Source organism: Amblyraja radiata, chromosome 23, assembly GCF_010909765.2.
Source record: "Amblyraja radiata isolate CabotCenter1 chromosome 23, sAmbRad1.1.pri, whole genome shotgun sequence".
NCBI lineage: Eukaryota > Metazoa > Chordata > Chondrichthyes > Rajiformes > Rajidae > Amblyraja > Amblyraja radiata.
The window spans coordinates 12,654,693-12,672,842 of record NC_045978.1 but is presented as its reverse complement, the minus strand read 5'-3'; the positions used below and the strand labels follow the sequence as shown (position 1 = coordinate 12,672,842).

The following is an 18,150-nucleotide window of genomic DNA, read 5'->3' as shown; positions in this document are numbered from 1 at the left end:
GACGTTTTCATTGGAATATGGGAAGACTGAGAACTTTGCATTTGCAGTCGATAAAATTCAATGACCCAGCAATCAGGTGGAGAAGTTGCATATTTCTCAGCATGTCCTTCAAAGCATTCATTAATTATCTTTTCAAAATGTCTTTGACCATCAGCAGCTGGGTATGAAAATGATGTTAAAAATTGGCAAGCATAATTAGGTATTGTGTATCACAGTGGTGGCAGCAGTAAACAAATTAAGAAAAACCAGTGAAAGACCACTCATTATTAAGTACAATATGACACTGCACCAATATGTTTATTAGCAAAGGAATATCACTATTCTGGTAGCTCAGTACACAGTGAGTAATGAGCAGTTCTACATAGGAGAATGTATGCTCTACAATAGGGGTTCCCAACCTTTTTCGTCCCGTTTACCCCTGGCTACGTTAACAGCACATAACAATGTTATTTCACTTATTTATGAACAACTAATGATGAACAGATACCGGTATACCAGAACCAAACGCAGTCAGGCAATGAGAAAAAAATATTTACAAATCCCGAATCAACAAATTTACCCCCTGGACAGGTGAAATTTACCCCCTGGGGGTAAATTTATCCCAGGTTGGGAACCCTGGCTCGACAACAATTGTAACACTTGTTTTTCGATTACTATATATTGAAGTGTCAGACCATGACCATTTCCAATAAGTTACAGTCTAACTACTGATGCTTGCCGTTCAATGCCACAACCATCACCAAGCTCGCCCATTATGAACATCCTGCACAATGGTGACTGGGGGCACCGCATAAATACCGTGACTACAAGAGAAGATCAGAGGCTGGATATCCTGTGGTGATTCACCTCCTGACAGCCTAAAGCCTTTTCACCATTCACAGGGCACAATACTCTCCTCTTGCCTGAATCAGTGCAACATCAACATATTTGACACTCGTTCAGAACTCTGAGCATTAATCTCCTCCAACACTGACACACAGTGGCTGCAGTATGTACCATCTGCAAAATGCACTATGGTTACTTGCCAAGGATACATTGACAACATCTACCAAACCTGCAGCTTCTGCCACCGACTAACAAGAGCAGCAGGCACCTGGGACCATCTGCAGTTTTTCCTCAAAGTCCCTCATTGTCCTGATTTGGACATATTATCATTCATTCATCTTCCCTGGATCTAAATCCTGGAACTCCCTCTCCAACAATGTTCTGGGAAAACCTTTACTAGAAGAATTGCAGTGATTCAAGAAGGGGCCTCACCTTCATCTACCTTCTCAAGACCAGTTGGAGATGAGTAGTTACAGTGGCTGGACATGCTAGCATTGACGTGCTAATTCCATAAGAATGCCTCTTATTGCATGATGATGGCTAAGCTACTTTGCAATGCACTTTAGTTTTTTTTTAAGTTGAGAGACCTGCTATAAATGTGTCATTCATGTCAAATTGAGCAGTTCTTATGATTGATGTCCTCTGCATATACTTTGTTTAAAACAAATCTATGAACTCTCACCACCTTTCATTTAAAAAACGTAAAACCCATCAAGCTCCCAGCCTCTTACAAATAATTTGATTTATTTTATCCATTTTAAGATCAGTGTAATATAAAATATAGATGCAAAATGCTGGAGTAACCAGCAGGACAGGCAGTATCTCTGGATCAGGAATGGGTGAAGTTTCGGGTCAAGACCCTACTTTAGACTGAGAGTCAGGGGAAGGGGAGACACAGAGATAAGGAAGGGTAAGGTGTGAAAACAAGACATCAAAAGAGATGCCGCTTAAAGAAAATGTAGAATATCTCCTTGTTAGTTAGGAGAAGGTGACAACAAAGCAAACAGAGATAAAATGAAATGGGGGACAGTCAGACTGCGAAGGGTGAGGGATGGAGAGAGAGTGAAAGCAAAGGTTACTTACAGTTTGAGTAGTCAATAGACAGTGCCCTCCATAATGTATGGGACAAAGACCCATCATTTATTTATTTGCCTCTGTACATCATAATTTGTGATTTGAAATAGAAAAAATCACGTGGTTAAAGTGCACATTGTCAGATTTTAGTAAAGGCCATTTTTATACATTTTGTTTTCGCCATGTAGAAATTACAGCTGTGTTTGTACATAGTGCCGCCATTTAAGGGGACCATAATGTTTGGGACACATGGCTTCACAGGCGTTTGCCATTGTTCAGGTGTGTTTAATTGCCTCCTTAATGCAGATATAAGAGAGCTCTCAGCACCTAGTCTTTCCTCCAGTCATTCCATCACCTTTGGATACTTTTATTGCTGTTGATTAACATGAGGACCAAAGTTGTGCCAATGAAAGTCAAAGAAGCAGTTATGAGACTGAGAAACAAGAATAAAACTGTTAGACACATCAGCCAAACCTTAGGCTTACCAAAATCAACTGTTTGGAGCATCATTAAGAAGACAGAGAGCACTGGTGAGTTTACTAATCACAAAGCGACTGGCATGCCAAGGAAGACCTCCACAGCTGATGACAGAAGAATTCTCTCTGTAATAAAGAAAAATCCCCAAACACCTGTCCAACAGATCAGAAACACTCTTCAGGAGTCAGGTGTGGATTTGTCAATGACCACTGTCCGCAGAAGACTTCATGAACAGAAATACAGAGGCCACACTGCAAGATGCAAACCACTGGTTAGCTGCAAAAATAGGATGGCCAGGTTACAGTTTGCCAAGAAGTAGTTAAAAGAGCAACCACAGTTCTTGAAAAAGGTCTTGTGGACAGATGAGATGAAGATTAACTTATATATGAGAGTGATGGCAAGAACAAAGTATGGAGGAGAGAAGGAACTGCCCAAGATCCAAAGCATACCACCTCATCTGTGAAACACGGTGGTGGGGGTGTTATGGCCTGGGCATGTATGGCCCTTGAAGGTGCTGGCTCACTTATCTTCAATGATGATACAACTGCTGATGGTAGTAGCATAATTAATTCTGAAGGGTATAGACATATCCTATCTGCTCAAGCTCAAACAAATGCCTCGAAACTCATTTGCTGGTGGTTCATTCTACAGCAAGACAATGATCACAAACCCGTCTGTAGAAGGGTTTCGGCCCGAAACGTTGCCTATTTCCTTCGCTCCATAGATGCTGCTGCACCCGCTGAGTTTCTCCAGCTTTTTTGTGTACCTTCGATTTTCCAGCATCTGCAGTTCCTTCTTGAACAATGATCACAAACATACTGCTAATGCAACAAAGGAGATTTTCAAAACAATCATAAGCTAAAGATGGCTGAAAGACAGGACTGGTTTAGCATCACCAAAGAAGACACACAGCATCTGGTGATGTCCATGAATCGCATACTTCAAGCAGTCATTGCATCAAAATATATAACAAAATTCTAAACATGACAACTTTCATTTACATGACATTGCTGTGTCCCAAACATTATGGTGCCCTGAAATGGGGGGACTATGTGTAAACACTGCTGTTATTTCTACATGGTGAAACCAAAATGCATAAAAATGGCCTTTATTAAAATCTAACAATGTGCACTTTAACCACATGTGATGTTTTTTTAAAATTAAAATCTCAAATTTTGGAGTACAAAGGCAAATAAATAAATGATGGGTCTTTGTCCTAAACATTATGGAGGGCACTGTACATATCACTGTAATATAATGTTAGTTGTTTGGTGTGGACTCAGTTTCTCAAAAGATCTGTTTCCATGCAGAATCTCTCTCTGTGACTCTACAACACTAAAACTCTTTATGCTTGTTCGATCTTTTGCCGTCAGGTGGCCTTCACAGTTTAAAAAAATCATGTTGTTAAATAGAATACACTTGTGGAAAAACGTGAACATGAAATGTCCAAGCAAATAGCATTTAAAGTAATTTCTTTAAAAACAATTGAACGGTCAGCTTAATTATTCATTGGACCCAACGGCCATTTTCTTTCCAGATTACATTTGTGCGTGCATTATAAAATTGAATATAATCATAGGCACAAATAACCAATATGGAATGGCATTTCCTTGATGTGAATATATATTTTTAACTACAGGGTATAAGATATTAATTATCATTGTCTTTCCAAAACACAACAAAATTAGAATAAGGCTGCCTCTAAATAAAATATTTGAGAGTAGAAGAGTAGATGACATTGGAGAGCAACGTGTGTAGTTTCAGGGTTCTGTGCTTGTTTGACACATTAAGAACGTGTGTAAATGTGGTTGACTGAGTTTCAATGTCATTTTGAAAGTTACACATCACAACTGTGCATGTAACATCAAATTGCACTTAATTCGTATCATGAGTTTGATCAAACATTATTTGGCTCCTGATTCTTACCCCTTTGGGTTTGTTTATCTGTACTTTTGTTCTTGGGGATATTACTCTTTTGTGTGCATGAATCTTGCTGTGTTACAAACGGAATGAATTGTGATGATTCATATGCATGACTGTGCCCTAAACTAAACTAAACTAAACTACTCATTTAATATTGTCCAAAGCATACAGAAATATGTTTGTTTATGAGCGAAACAGTGATCTTGCTTCCCGGAGTTTTAATGCCTCATTTGCATGAACATATAAAATAATGTTCCATATTTTACTTACACACTTAACCCCTTCACACAAAATATCTCAAATTTCAAAAACTAAATATTACTTCTGCTTCTGCCATCTGATTTTGTTTGAAGACCAAAGTGTCGTGCTGCCTTGCTGGAATTATCTGCATAAATTCCACCAAGAGCTTGGGCAAAATAGAAAACTTAGCATTGTTTGAAGGGAATGTTTGAAGATAGGTTCCTACTAACTGAGTTTTGAGAGCTTCCCCATAACCTTTGGGTTCAGAAGGTAAAGTGCGCCGTTTTACTTAATGTCAAATAAAGCCCCAAGAATTGCTTTATGAATAATCGCAATGAAACAAAGAAATGGCAGCCATAGATCAGAACTATGATGATGGACAAAATGGCAGTAACAATAAAGAATTGCTGATCTAATCTGAAGCTTTCCTCTTTACTGTAATTCTCTTCCAGCTGCACTTCCTGTTCAGCATTACATTCTAATGTCATAATCAGGATAATTGGTTGAGTTCTGAGACCAGTGGAGCTGAATTAACATGCACAATTAAAGCTGAAACACCTCTGGGGTGAATGTCTTTATTTCAACTGCTAATTCAACTCCTGACGTCGTCGGCCTTTGTGGCTCCTTAAAATCAACAGTTTCAGCAATGTCAGAAACCATTCAGCAAAACATACTTGGAGCTCTCAATAAAGAGCACAACTAAAAGAGAAAATGCAAATTATTCCAGGTAAGTATTCATTTGACTTTGCTGCTATTCATGATAATGCTCCCACTTTATAGATTAAAAACATTTAAGTCTGAAATATCCTTACTTCGGTATCCAAAGAAAGGTCCTAATCTTGGAAATAGTAATAGTTCTTGTGGTAAAGGTTTCATTGAAGTCTAAGAAATGCGCCATTCATATGTTGGCCTTCATCCCAGAGAAGTTACAGGAAATATTTATTTACTAATTTCCGTGTGATGGAGGAGCATATGAATATTATACACCCACTTGAAACACAGAGCCGTGGTCACATCTGTACCACATTATCGTCGCACCCTGTAACTAGTTCAGGGAGTCTCACAGCTAGGTGACCTCATGACTGCCAGATTGAATGGTATTTTCAAGGAGAAAAAAACACATTTATTTCTTAAGCAGTAATGCCTATAAAGTCCATACCTGTTGTGCCTGGAATTGGATCCCTTTGCAACCATAGCCTCAGTATTAACGAACTTTGCTAATTACAAGAGACAGTATTTATTTAATTCTCCAATCTTTGTCATCAAGGTTACATCAATGTAATGATCACGGCAATGGTTCGAATGTGGTAAGAAAGCGAATGGCATGTTGGCCTTTATATACAAGAGGAGTTGAGTATAGGAGCAAAGAGGTCCTACACCAGTTGCATAGGGCCCTAGTGAGACCACACCTGGAGTATTGTGTGCAGTTTTTGTCCCCTAATTTGAGGAAGGACATTCTTGCTATTGAGGGAGTGCAGCGTAGGTTTACAAGGTTAATTCCCAGGATGGCGGGACTGTTTTATGCTGAGCGAATGAACAGGCTGGGCTTGTATACTCTGCAGTTTAGAAGGATGAGAGGGCATCTTATTGAAACATATAAGATTATTAAGGGTTTGGACACGCTAGAGGCAGGAAACATGTTCCCGATGATGGGGGAGTCCAGAATCAGTGGCCACAGTTTAAGAATAAGGGGTAAGCGATTTAGAACGGAGACGAGGAACCACTTTTTCTCACAGAGAGTTGTGTAATTTTCTGCCTCAGAGGGCGGTGGAGGCCGGTTCTCTGGATATTTTCAAGAGAGAGCTAGATAGGGCTCTTAAAGATAGCAGAGTCAGGGGATATGGGGAGAAGGCAGGAACGGGGTACTGATTGGATGATCAGCCATAATCACATTGAAGGGCCGAATGGCCTACTACTGCACCTATTGTCTATTGTTTATTGTCTAAAAGGTTAAATGGAATGCCTGTAATAAACCCTTGACTGACATTTTGATGGCTCTTGTTATTTGTCATTGCTCATCTTCCCAGCCACTCTCCCCAAAACCGCACCAATATGAAGCCATCTTTGCAAAGAAGAAAGTCTCAATGGACTTTTTCCTGAAAGTTGAACTCACACTCTGAATATTTGAGTAGAGAGGTTAAAGTCTAAGCCAGGATATCATGTCATAGACTGAAATCTAACTTGTGCCATTAGATATGCAATCAGTTCCTGCATAAATAAATTGTAAAATGTATTATATCTCCAGAGATGCTGCCTGACCCACTGAGTTAAACCCCTGTCCCACTTACGTGTCCTTGGCATGCTAATTACTCGACCTCGTGGTCGCGTTGAGGTGCGATGGTCCCGCGAAGGTCGAGCGTGATTTCATGCGCCCGCACAGCCGTCTGGATCGCGTGACGTCATTTGAAGATGGACACAAAATGTAGGAGTAACTTAGCGGGACCGGCAGCATCTCTGGAGAGAAGGAATGGATGATGTTTCGGGTCGAGACTCTTCTTCAGTCTGAAAGAAGGGTCTTGACCCGAAACGTCACCCATTGCTTCTCTCCAGAGATGCTGCCGGTCCCGCTGAGTTACTCCTGCATTTTGTGTCTATCTTCAATTTTCTTGGCCCTGCTCTGGGACTAGAAGTGAGGGCGGATTCGGACCGCAACGGCCATGAGCCCCAGGCCGAGTTTGCCGATCGTTTGCCTGCTTCTGCTGCTGTTGGAGGTGAGACGTTGCGTCGCGTCAGGGTCTTGGGCTTGTCCCACTTTGGCCGTCAGTTACGCGACAGGCCGTTGGCGTGCGAAGATTTTGTTCGCTACAAAAATTTCGGAGCCCCGCGCGATGTCGCGTACAACTACATACCCCTCCATGCTTCTCAGTGGGACCGACCTCACACGGCCACACGATGCCTGTGCGCCTCAACGCGACGACGAGGTCGCGTAATCTGCATGCCAAGGACACGTAAGTGGCATAGGCCCTATACGATTGTACTCTCTTAGCCCTGCACACCTGGACATGCATTGAGTGCCAGAAAGGGATATGAGTAGCACTATTTAAGGCAATCATTGTTTGCTGTTAATGCGGTTGCTATTTCATTTCTGCATGGGTTTTTTTCCATTTCAACAATTTTCTGGATCTCCTCAACGTTCTTTAACTCAAGGGATTGTTATGTCAGGTGGTGGAGCAATTTGTTCAGTGTCAAGGCTCCTGCACAAATTATTTTTTCACAGGCGCTTAATGGATTACCCTCAGAACACAGTACGACTGGAAGAATGAGCACAAGGCATGCAGTGTGGGACGCCCTATAGGGGCAAAGCAGGGGTGGAGCTAAGGTATCGCATCGGAAGGCCATAGCTGTTCAGGATTTAATTTTCCTACATGATGCAGAGAGAGAGAGAGAGAGAGAGAGAGAGGGAAGAGAGAGAATGGGAAGAGAGATAATGTGCAAACTATCCAAATCCAATAAAATCTACAGCTTCCTGCTGCTATGGTTCCAAATGCAGAGCAGAATAAGGACCACACTGCCAGTGGTTGTTAAATATTGCATTGATATCTTGTGATTTGGTGAGCGATGTATATTTGTTATAAGACCGTTTGGAAGAAGGAAAACCTCTAAAGTGCTTGCTATGGTAAACAGAACATCAAAAGATAAGTCTGTATATAAGGAGCAGATGAATCTTTGTTCAGTGATCACCATATTTGGCGCTTTTGAATAAAGTCTTGATTGGCTTGCCAGATTTTGTGTTGTGTTTTCAAGTTTTCTTTAACACCTCGGAGCTCCAGCGACCCAGGTTCATGTTCTCACTGAGGCCACATGGATTTCTCCCAGTTGATCAAATACCCTTTCATGTCCCAAAAGTGTGTGGGTTTGTAGATTGTTTGCCCATTGTATCTAGGTGATTGGTAGAATACTGCATGGGTGTGGTGGCAATGTTAGTGGAGAATAAATGAGAGGAAAATTAGTGGGAGAATGAGATTTGTAGGAAGGAATTGCAGATGCTGGTTTACACCAAAGATAGACACAAACTGCTGGAGGACTTCCTTCTCTCCAGAGATGCTGCCTATCCTGCTGAGTTACTCCAGCTTTTTTGAGTCTATCTTAACTTTAAACCAGCATCTGAAGTTCCTTCCTACATGTTGTTGCTACCACCACAATGAACCATTGAGTAAATGTAGGGCAAGTGGTCTATTCACTGATGAATCTTGACTCCAGTGTGCAGCTCATACTGAGGCAGGCATTGTGCATATATTTGATAGAGCAGGCCGTTGGCTTGCCGAAACAGCAGTTCCTTTTTCTTAACAGCTCTGGTGAACAAAGCAGTAGTCACAGAACGGGTAAAAATTCTGCAGGTTGCTGCAATACTGCATCACCATGAAGCACACCTGGCAATGGCCACCACATCTCTTTATCTCCACTCATTGACTATGTTGACTGGACTGGAGAATCTCCCATTCCCCTGCAAGGAAATCCTGTCTCTCCTTTCTGTTCCATCGTTACAACCTTGATGTCAATACCCTGAATGCTTTGAACTATGCTCACATATGGTGACATCCTTTCCAGCTTCCCAGGTTACATTTTGTGGCAGAAAAAGTTTGCCCAACTCCAATGCAACTTTTTAAAAAGGTGCAGGCTTTCTTTATGTGTTTCTGGCTAAATCACCCAGTGTTTTGGTAGTGTGATAAGCCAATAAACTAAATAGTGAGAATGTGTAGGAAGGAACTGCAGATGCTGGTCTCCACTGAAGAAAGATCTACACTGAAGAAAGACATAAAATGCTGGAGTAACTCAGCGGGTCAGGCAACATCACTGTGGAAAAGGAATAGGTGACATTTTGGGTCGAGACCTTAAGACTGAGAATCAGAGGAGAGGGAAACCAGTTGACTCATTCAGAAGAAGGGTCTTGACCCAAAACGCCACCTATTCCTTTTCTCCAGAGATGCTGCCTGATCCGCTGAGTTACTCTAGCATTCTGTGTCTATAAATAAAGTAGTGAGCTTGGCTACACACAGCCAATGAACAGGCAACATAAATTTGGGTGTTCTGCCTTATCGGAAGTAATGGGTCCAGTTTTGTACAAGTATTCTGCTCCATGATCTCTCCTCTTTAGCAGGCTGATTGCACTTAGTCCTCCACTTATCCTGGAACAGCTGTGTTACAGGCATAACCTTGTTCAAGTTTACCTCTACAATGGAATTTATAGAAGCTCAACTACCTGCAAATAGGCCTTCACCCTCTTTTAAGACACCAATCATGCGTGGTGTAGAATTCTAATATCCAGTCGATTGCTCATCTCAAACACAAAGATCTGGAAACTGAACAAAAATTCAATCTGCCATGTTTCTATTTTCATTCAGAATTATGGGACTTGAAGATAAACACAATAACTCAGCGGATCAGGCAGCATTTCTGGAGAGAAGGAATAGGTCACGGTTTGGATCGAGACCCTTCATCAGACTAAGAGTCTTTAGGTCCAGTGACTTTAGAGATACAGCATGGAAACAGGCCCTTCAGCCCATCTAGTCCGCGCTGACCAGCGATCATCCTGTACACTAACGCTATCCTACACACTAAGGACAATTTACAATTTTACTGAAGCCAATCAACCTACAGACCTGCACGTCTTTCAATAGACAATAGGTGCAGGGGAGTAGGCCATTCGGCCCTTCGTGCCATTCAATGTGATCATGGCTGATCATCCCCAATCAGTACCTTCTCCCCATATCCCCTGACTCCGCTATCTTTAAGAGCCCTATCTAGCTCTCTCTTGAAAGTATCCAGAGAACCTGCCTCCACCGCCCTCTGAGGCAGAGAATTCCACAGACATTTCGAGTGTGGGAGGAAACCGGAGCACCCAGAGAAAACCCACTTGGTCACAGGGAGAACGTACAAAATCCATACAGACAGCATCCGTAGTCAGGATCGAACCTGGGTCTCTGGCGCTGTAAGGCAGTATCTTTACCCCTGCCCAACTGTGCCGCCCCAGTGGAGTCATGGACGGGACATGGAGGAGCTGTTGCTGTGGGAGCTGCTTGAAAAATTTGCAGCTGTTGCATCTCTACTGTACTATTCAACATGAAGAGCATCAGACCTTAAAGAGACTCTTCCCACAGCAGCTGCACTAGAGGGCCGATGTGGGCACACTGTGATCTGAGTGTATGGATGTAACGCCTGTGCATTGATCTTCCCCAATTCAGTACCATGCCACAGGTAGACCCAGTGTTACGGAGAGGTATGGGATGATCAAAGAGCACTACACACACCTTTGATGTGGTTGCATAAAAGGGCTGTGAAGAATAAAGAGGCAATCAGTGAAACTATTTCAATTATGCTGAAGCATTGAAAACTGCAGCTGGCAGATGCCATGTGCAGTGACTCCATGTCATAAAGCAGATCCTTTAATTGATGTCTTGTTGTTGATCTCAGAACAATATACTTCCCTTCAGAGGTTTTGTGACTGTCCAAAACAAATTGTGGGTTGTATCTATTTATGCCGGCGATGGAAGAACCCTGCCGTGCTGACTCTCAGTCCGAAGAAGTGTTTCGACCCGAAACGTCACCCGATCCTTCTATCCCAGAGATGCTGCCTGTCCCCGCTGAGTTACTCCAGCATTTTGTGTCTATTTTCGGTGTAAACCGAATCTACAGTTCTTTCCTACACTCTTTGCCACATGATATAATTGAGCACATGACTGATGCAGGAGAACATCAGTCATGCTCAGGTGAATGGCACATGGAAGTGACTATCAGTTTCCCCATCCATGATATTTCCCCCAGAAATGATTGCCTGATCTAATTTCAAAAATCGCGCTAGAGAAACAACTACTAGTGGATCCATGATTTCGGCTAAGTTTAATCATAATGAAATAATTGCCAATGCATACAAAGCAAACCTTTCAATAAAAATATTGAGCAGAGGGAAACAACTTGACTACATTATATTGCTCTATGTCGAGGATGGTCTTCTTTAAAGGATCCAAGGTGCATTTTTTTATTTAGTGCAACGGATACATAGCATCATATAAGACAGCTTATTTTGTTTCAATATTTCAATGTTTAGCCTTGGCCAGTAAATTATAGTAAAAGTGAGACAACCAAGCAGTAGATAAAGACATCGTTTTCGTGCTGTGCTGCGAAATTACCTGTAAACAGCAGATAAAGGACAATTGCTTCCATCATTGTCATGAATTTGATTGTGGGACCATTTTAATTAGGCAGTGAAAGGCTTTTCATTGATGAGAATGTGGTTGCTAGGTGGTTAGTGAAGGTCTCTTCTACCATGTGGGTAAAGAGAAGACAGCTGTTTGAGTTTAAGTAGTGGGCACATTCTGTTGTGCCCATGTGTAAAGCGGAATTCACTCTGTGAAAATCATACCTCCTGGGCATTATCTCTTCAGCTAAATTATGCAGCTGTGGTTTATTTAAATTAGCAGAGGATGTTGATACGACAAAGTAACTTAGCACATTGGGGCACGAGGACTTGGCACAGAAATTGGAAATAACATATTTTCTGGCTTTTTGCACATTATGGTGCCCTCCCTGGATGCCACCCATCTGCTGTCAGACCCAGAAGTGCCTCCTTTCTTGCCGACGAGTGCAATTGAGCTAGTGCTTGCAATGTCTTAATGCTTGAACAGTTTCAAATTGTAACACCAACCATTTGTTAGCCTCTTCAAAAGGGAACATTATCTCGGAGAGGCCTCTGGTCACGAAAAACGGATCATTTGTTAATGCTGCCTAAACGTTCTGTGTGCAACTAACTTTGCAATATTGTTGCTGGACCTAAGTGCTCATCAGTACTAGATGTGCAAGCTATGAGGACAAGCAAAATGAGGAGAGTCTGGACAGGCGAAGACTTTTTCCCTAAAGGGGTGGAGGTTGAGGGGTGACCTTGAAGTTTGTAAAATCATGAGCGGCATAGTTAAATAAAAATAGCCACAATGTTTTCCTAGGGTGAGGGACACTAAAACTAGAGAGTATAAGTTTATGGTGATGGTGGGAAGATTTAAAAGGGATCTGAGGGGTAGCTTTTTCACACAGAGGGTGGTGAGGATGTGGAACAAGCTGCCAGAGGAAGTGGTAGAGGTGGGTACAATTGTGACATTTTAGCTACACATGGGCAGGTATCTGGATAGGAAAGGTTTGGAGAGATGAGGATCAGATATAGGCAAGTAGGAGTAGTTGGGTTTGGTGAATTGGTTGGCGTGAATTGAGAAGAGCTTGGAACAGGACCTCCTCGGGTATGTAACTGAAGAGAAGACAGCTTTTAAGTTTCTATGCTGCATTGCCAATTCAGCCACCAGGTTTGATATGATGTTCGGCACACATATGGTATATGCATGTCTTTAAGTTGAGTTTGCACTTTGTATGTTAGTGCATATTGGTGGTCTTCCTCTGTCCAGGTAACATCATTCTTGTTTTGTTCCTTATTAATGCTGCTACAGTGGCACAGTGTCCCGACTCCCAAGACTCCCATTATAGTGTCATCAAACAAAATGTAATAGTGCCCCATGTAAGATGATACAAGCAACACATGAAAATGTACTCCGTAAAGATCTGCATTGTATAAAACATTTCAAAGGAAGGCATAAAGTTGAGACTTTGGGAGAAATCCCAGGCTATGGCATCCTTACAGCTGTAGACATGGCCATTGATGGAGAAGCAACTAAACCTGAAGAGGATAAAGAGGTGTGAATTAGAGAATGTGGATGCCTCAGTTGGTTGTCATTTCAAAGGAGGATATAGAGTTAGAGTCTTTCGGAGAAATCCTAGATTATGGTATCCTGCTTAGTATAGCCATGGCCATTGATGGTGAAGCGAATAAAGTAGGAGATGATAAAGAGACTGAGTTAGAGAGTCTAAATCCCTCAGTTGATTCTAGGGCTGGAAGAGGCTATAACGAAAGGGAGGAACAAGATCATGGAAAGAACTAACATTTTAAATTTGAAATGTCGCATAATAGAAACCATCTTAGGTCAGGGAGTACAGAGGTGATCATGTCATGCTGTATGGTAGGTAACCGTGTGGAAACAATCTGTAGATCCTTCTGCTGCCTTGGGTGGATGTAAAACATCCTTTACCAATATATTGAAGAAAATATAAGCACGAACCCAAAGCTATGCCAATATTTAACTCAAAGTCAACAATACTAAAAGATTCTCTATTTATTACCGCATTACACTTTTAGGAAACTTGTTGAGTGTAGATCAGCTCCAATTTTTCATACAAGCAATGACTCCGGTAGTTCTCAGACAGCAGTAAAGCATGTTGGACCATCCTGAGAAGGATGCGAAAGATGTTACATAAATGTAGTCTTTCATTCATTCATTATGACCGTATTCATGCCTGCGAGAAGGTGGCAGAAACTTGAAGTCAAGACAAACTCCTTGAGCACTTGTCACACCACTGTGCGACAAAATTCTCACACAACGACAACCAGTAAAATCAATCAGCGGTGAAAATACCTTGAGATTGATGATCCCTTTAAATAGGGCTGGTGGGATTGACTTCCATATATGTTTAGCCAGGCAAGGTTAAGAGAGCGGATTAGCTGGAGCGCATGGCTCCAGTTTTGCAGTTCCGGTGCCAAATGAACATTGCATGCTGATTGATGTCACGACCTGCTGATGTGGCCCTGTCCTTGATGTGAGTGTCCTTGAATCCACCTCCAGCAATCAACGTGGTCCAGCCTTGCTGCCTCTCCAGATTGACAAGGAGTCATAAAGGCCACATCCCAAATAAAAAATAACAAGGCCTCAGGAGCAGACAGAATCCCTGCGGACTGTCTAAAATTTTGTGGTGAGGAGCTTCAGTCACAAATCCATAATCTCATCGACCACAACCAGGAAGAGGCGGATACTGCCAGGGGACATGTGAGATGCCATAAATGTGGCCATCATCAAGAAATGAGACAAGTTTGACTGTCTAAATGACAGAGAGATGACCCTGCTGTCTGCCGCAGGGAAATTCATTGCCACTGTCCTTTTCAACTGCCTCCTCCCAGTGGCCTGAGAGATGCTTCTCGAATCACAGCACCGATTCAGTCCGTTTAGAAGTACGGCCGCCACAAGATAATTCTCAAGAAAAATGCATGAGCAGCACTAACCACTGTACATGGCCGCCTTTGACCTCACTGAAGTCTTTATCTTCGTCAATCATGAGAGACTGTGGAACACTCAGATTTGGCTGCCCTCAAATGCGCTTTCATGTGAAAACAGCCTGGCCCCCATTGTGTCTAAAGTGCAGGCAATACAGAGCTGTGTTCTGTGGCTCAGGATTTTCTCCCTAAATAGAAGAGTTTGGAATTTGGATATTATCTCCACCACCGTTACTCAGCAGTAGTCAGAACATGTAATCCACTGCCTTACAATAGCTGATTCTCTCAAACTCCTGCACTAATCTGCTACCCCGCACCATGTGCACATGTATTACACTTAACACACTATGCTGAGTCTTGAGAAATAGAGGTGCATTGAGATTCTGAATCCATTTTCGCTGCAGTTTCTTTATATTTCAAACATTGATTCCATATTTACCAAATAGACCAGAAAATACCATGGTGAATAAAATAGAATTATTAGGCGTCATTGAAGTCATTAATCTTCCTGATAAGCTTCAAGTGAAACCCAAGTGTGGATCAATCCCTTTTGTTCAAACTCCATGTTGGGTTTTTTTAAATTTGATCTAGGAAATTGATCATAATATATAAATTAAATGCAAAAGAAAATATATATTTTTTGCAAGTAATGTTAACTTATATTTCTAATTATGAGCCTTTGTTCTAAATCTGATAGAATTTGGGGTGTCCCTGGATGTCAGGGGTTATGGGGAGAAGGCAGGAGAATGGGGTTGAGAGGGAAAGATAGATCAGCCATGATTGAATGGCGGAGTAGACTCGATAGGCCTAATTGCTTAATTCTGCTCCTATCACTTATGAATTAAGTCACAAATCAAAAGGTATGCAAGCAGTTATTCATAATTGTATCCTCATTTGATTATTATTCTCCATCTTTCTCCAACAGACTAATCCCCAACAGATTATGAACACCCTGTGTTCGATTTGAACCTGCTATACGTTTTGTTTCTATTGTTATCCCTCCTCTTGCCTGTCACAGTTGAAACATTTTACAGAGAATGTGCATCTAAAAATGTCGATTGATTTCTAATGGGATAGAATTTTTGTTACATTTCTGTGAAATCTAGGTGAATTCTTATTTAATATTATAAATATAATGTGAACGTAATCATGATACAAAACCCATGATTTATTCAATCGCATTTGGGTCCAAGTCCCGGTTTTTAAAGCAATATTTTATTCAGACTTAACCAACCAAATTGCATAAGTGCCATCTCAAAATGACTTGCCTTATTGTAATATGGCAACAATGCACTAACGCTATTGTAGAATGTAAACAAGTACCTTTGTGATTATATCATTTTGCTTCAAAGATGCTAGGGAAAAGAAAAATCTTGATGTAGCTGCAGATTAACAAAGCCAGGCAGAATGGCACATATACTAAATGATATAACGGAGAAAGTCTTCTGGAACTTGGAAACTAAATATATAAATTATCTTAAACTGAATTGATTTCATCGTTTCAAATCAGGTATGTTTGAAAATGTGCATTCATCAGGAGTAAATCATTTAAATCAGTAGCAATTTGTTACAGGTCCCCAGCAAGGACATGTTTTAAAAGTATACTCGGGATAGTGCAGAATGAAGCTGTTTGGGTCCATAGCTCTTCTTACCATGTGAATGCAAGAAATTAGGAGCTGGAAAGGGCTTAAGAAGGAACTGCAGATGCTGGAAAATCGAAGTAGACAAAAGTGCTGGAGAAACTCAGCGGGTGCAGCAGCATCTATGGAGCGAAGGAAATAGGCAACGATTCGGGCCGAAACCCTTCTTTCAGACTGAAGAAGGGGTTCGGCCTGAAACGTTGCCTATTTCCTTTGCTCCATAGACGCTGCTGCACCCGCTGAGTCTCTCCAGCACTTTTGTCTAGCTGGAAAGGCTGCCTGGCCCCACAAGCCTACATCAGCCACACAATGTGCCAGGCTCACCTCCTCTGTGCAAGATCTGCACAACCCTAAATCCAAAAAATGATCTACTTCTACTTAGGTACACCCACTGATCCAGTCTCCACAACCCGCTGGAGTAGAAAAATCCACTGATTCACCACCCACTGGGAGAACTAGTTCATAAGGGCCACAATTATAAATGACCACCCTCTTGTATGCAAGTATGCCCCTCTGTTAGAAATTCTCCCCCGTTATTGAAAACATTTCCACATCTTCCCTGTAAAGAGAAATTTGCTGTGCATAAAAATAGGGCATAACATGATAGCACGATGCAGATGGAACCTATCATAATTGAAATACTAAATGTACACAGTACATCGGGATTATTCACAGCACCAGCCTGCAGGCAGTGACAATGACCATAACATAATATGCCCTATGTAACATGCCCTGCATGTATTACAAACTCCTCTTTCACAGGGGATATGTTTCCACTAGTGAGGGGGAATTTTGAATGTATGAACATAGTTATTACAGGATAAGGAGGTAGTTGTTTAAAACTGAGCCACGTAGGAATATCTTTTGGGTAACGCAATGTAACGGAATCCTGTCCCTTGTTAAATACCTGCCATTGTGACCAAGATGGAGAAGCAGCTAATATGCACCCAGGCCACTGGACTAACATCATTTCACTCAAACACAAAATGTTCTGTTCCTTTCCCTTAAGTATAGGTTTATCCATGTAATAGTCGAAACAATATAACAGTTTTAAAAAAATGGCACCTTTAGTTTAGTTTAGAGATACAGCATGGAAGCAGGCCCTTCAGCATACTGAGTCCGTGCCGACCAACGACCCCCATACACTAACACTTTCCTACATGCACTAAGGACAATTTACATTTATACCAAGCCAATTCGTCTACCAACCTGTACATCTTTGGAGTGTGGCAGGAAACAGGAGTACCCGGCGAAAACCCAGGCAGGTCACGGGGAGAATGAGCAAACTCTGTACAGACAGTATCTGTAGTCAGGGTGGTAGTCAGTGGCAACTCTACCACTGCGCCACTATGCCTGCCTGAGATGGAGAAGTAGCTGAATTGCACCCAGGCTACTGGGCTAACATCATTTCACTAAAGTTCCCCTATGTGGAAGTTGGATTCAGCAAGGGTTTACACTAACGTGTATTGTTATGAAACATTGGAGAATGGAAATTGCTTCGCCTTTCACTATAGTTACTCCAATCTGGTATATTGGATAGATACAGGGAAAGGAATTGATCAGCATGTGGAAGATTCAAAACCCGAACTATGATCTTTTCATGAGCCTGAAAATCGTTAAAACAAAGAAAATAGGGTAACACAATGGGAAGGAATTAAGGAAAGATTTTATCATACCCATCACTGAAATTGTTTTGTAGAAAAATCCTGTATATCATTAGGGATATATTTTTATTGCGGCTAATTTTCTAGAAAGAAGCATGACACCATTGTGATCTACTTGGGAAGTATAATTGTCCTATTTAACTTTCTCTATGATCTGGCCAATTCTATTGTTTAATAGAAAATAAAGAGCCAACATTCATTGATCCTTTAATTAAAAATAAGAACA

At 41.6% G+C, this 18,150-nt stretch overlaps 1 protein-coding gene across 5 annotated transcripts in view; it reads left to right on the top strand.

Annotated features, from left to right (window-relative positions):
• Positions 1–18,150, top strand: part of tshz2 (teashirt zinc finger homeobox 2) — a 400,444-nt gene that overhangs the window by 88,165 nt on the left and 294,129 nt on the right. The window lies entirely within an intron of this gene.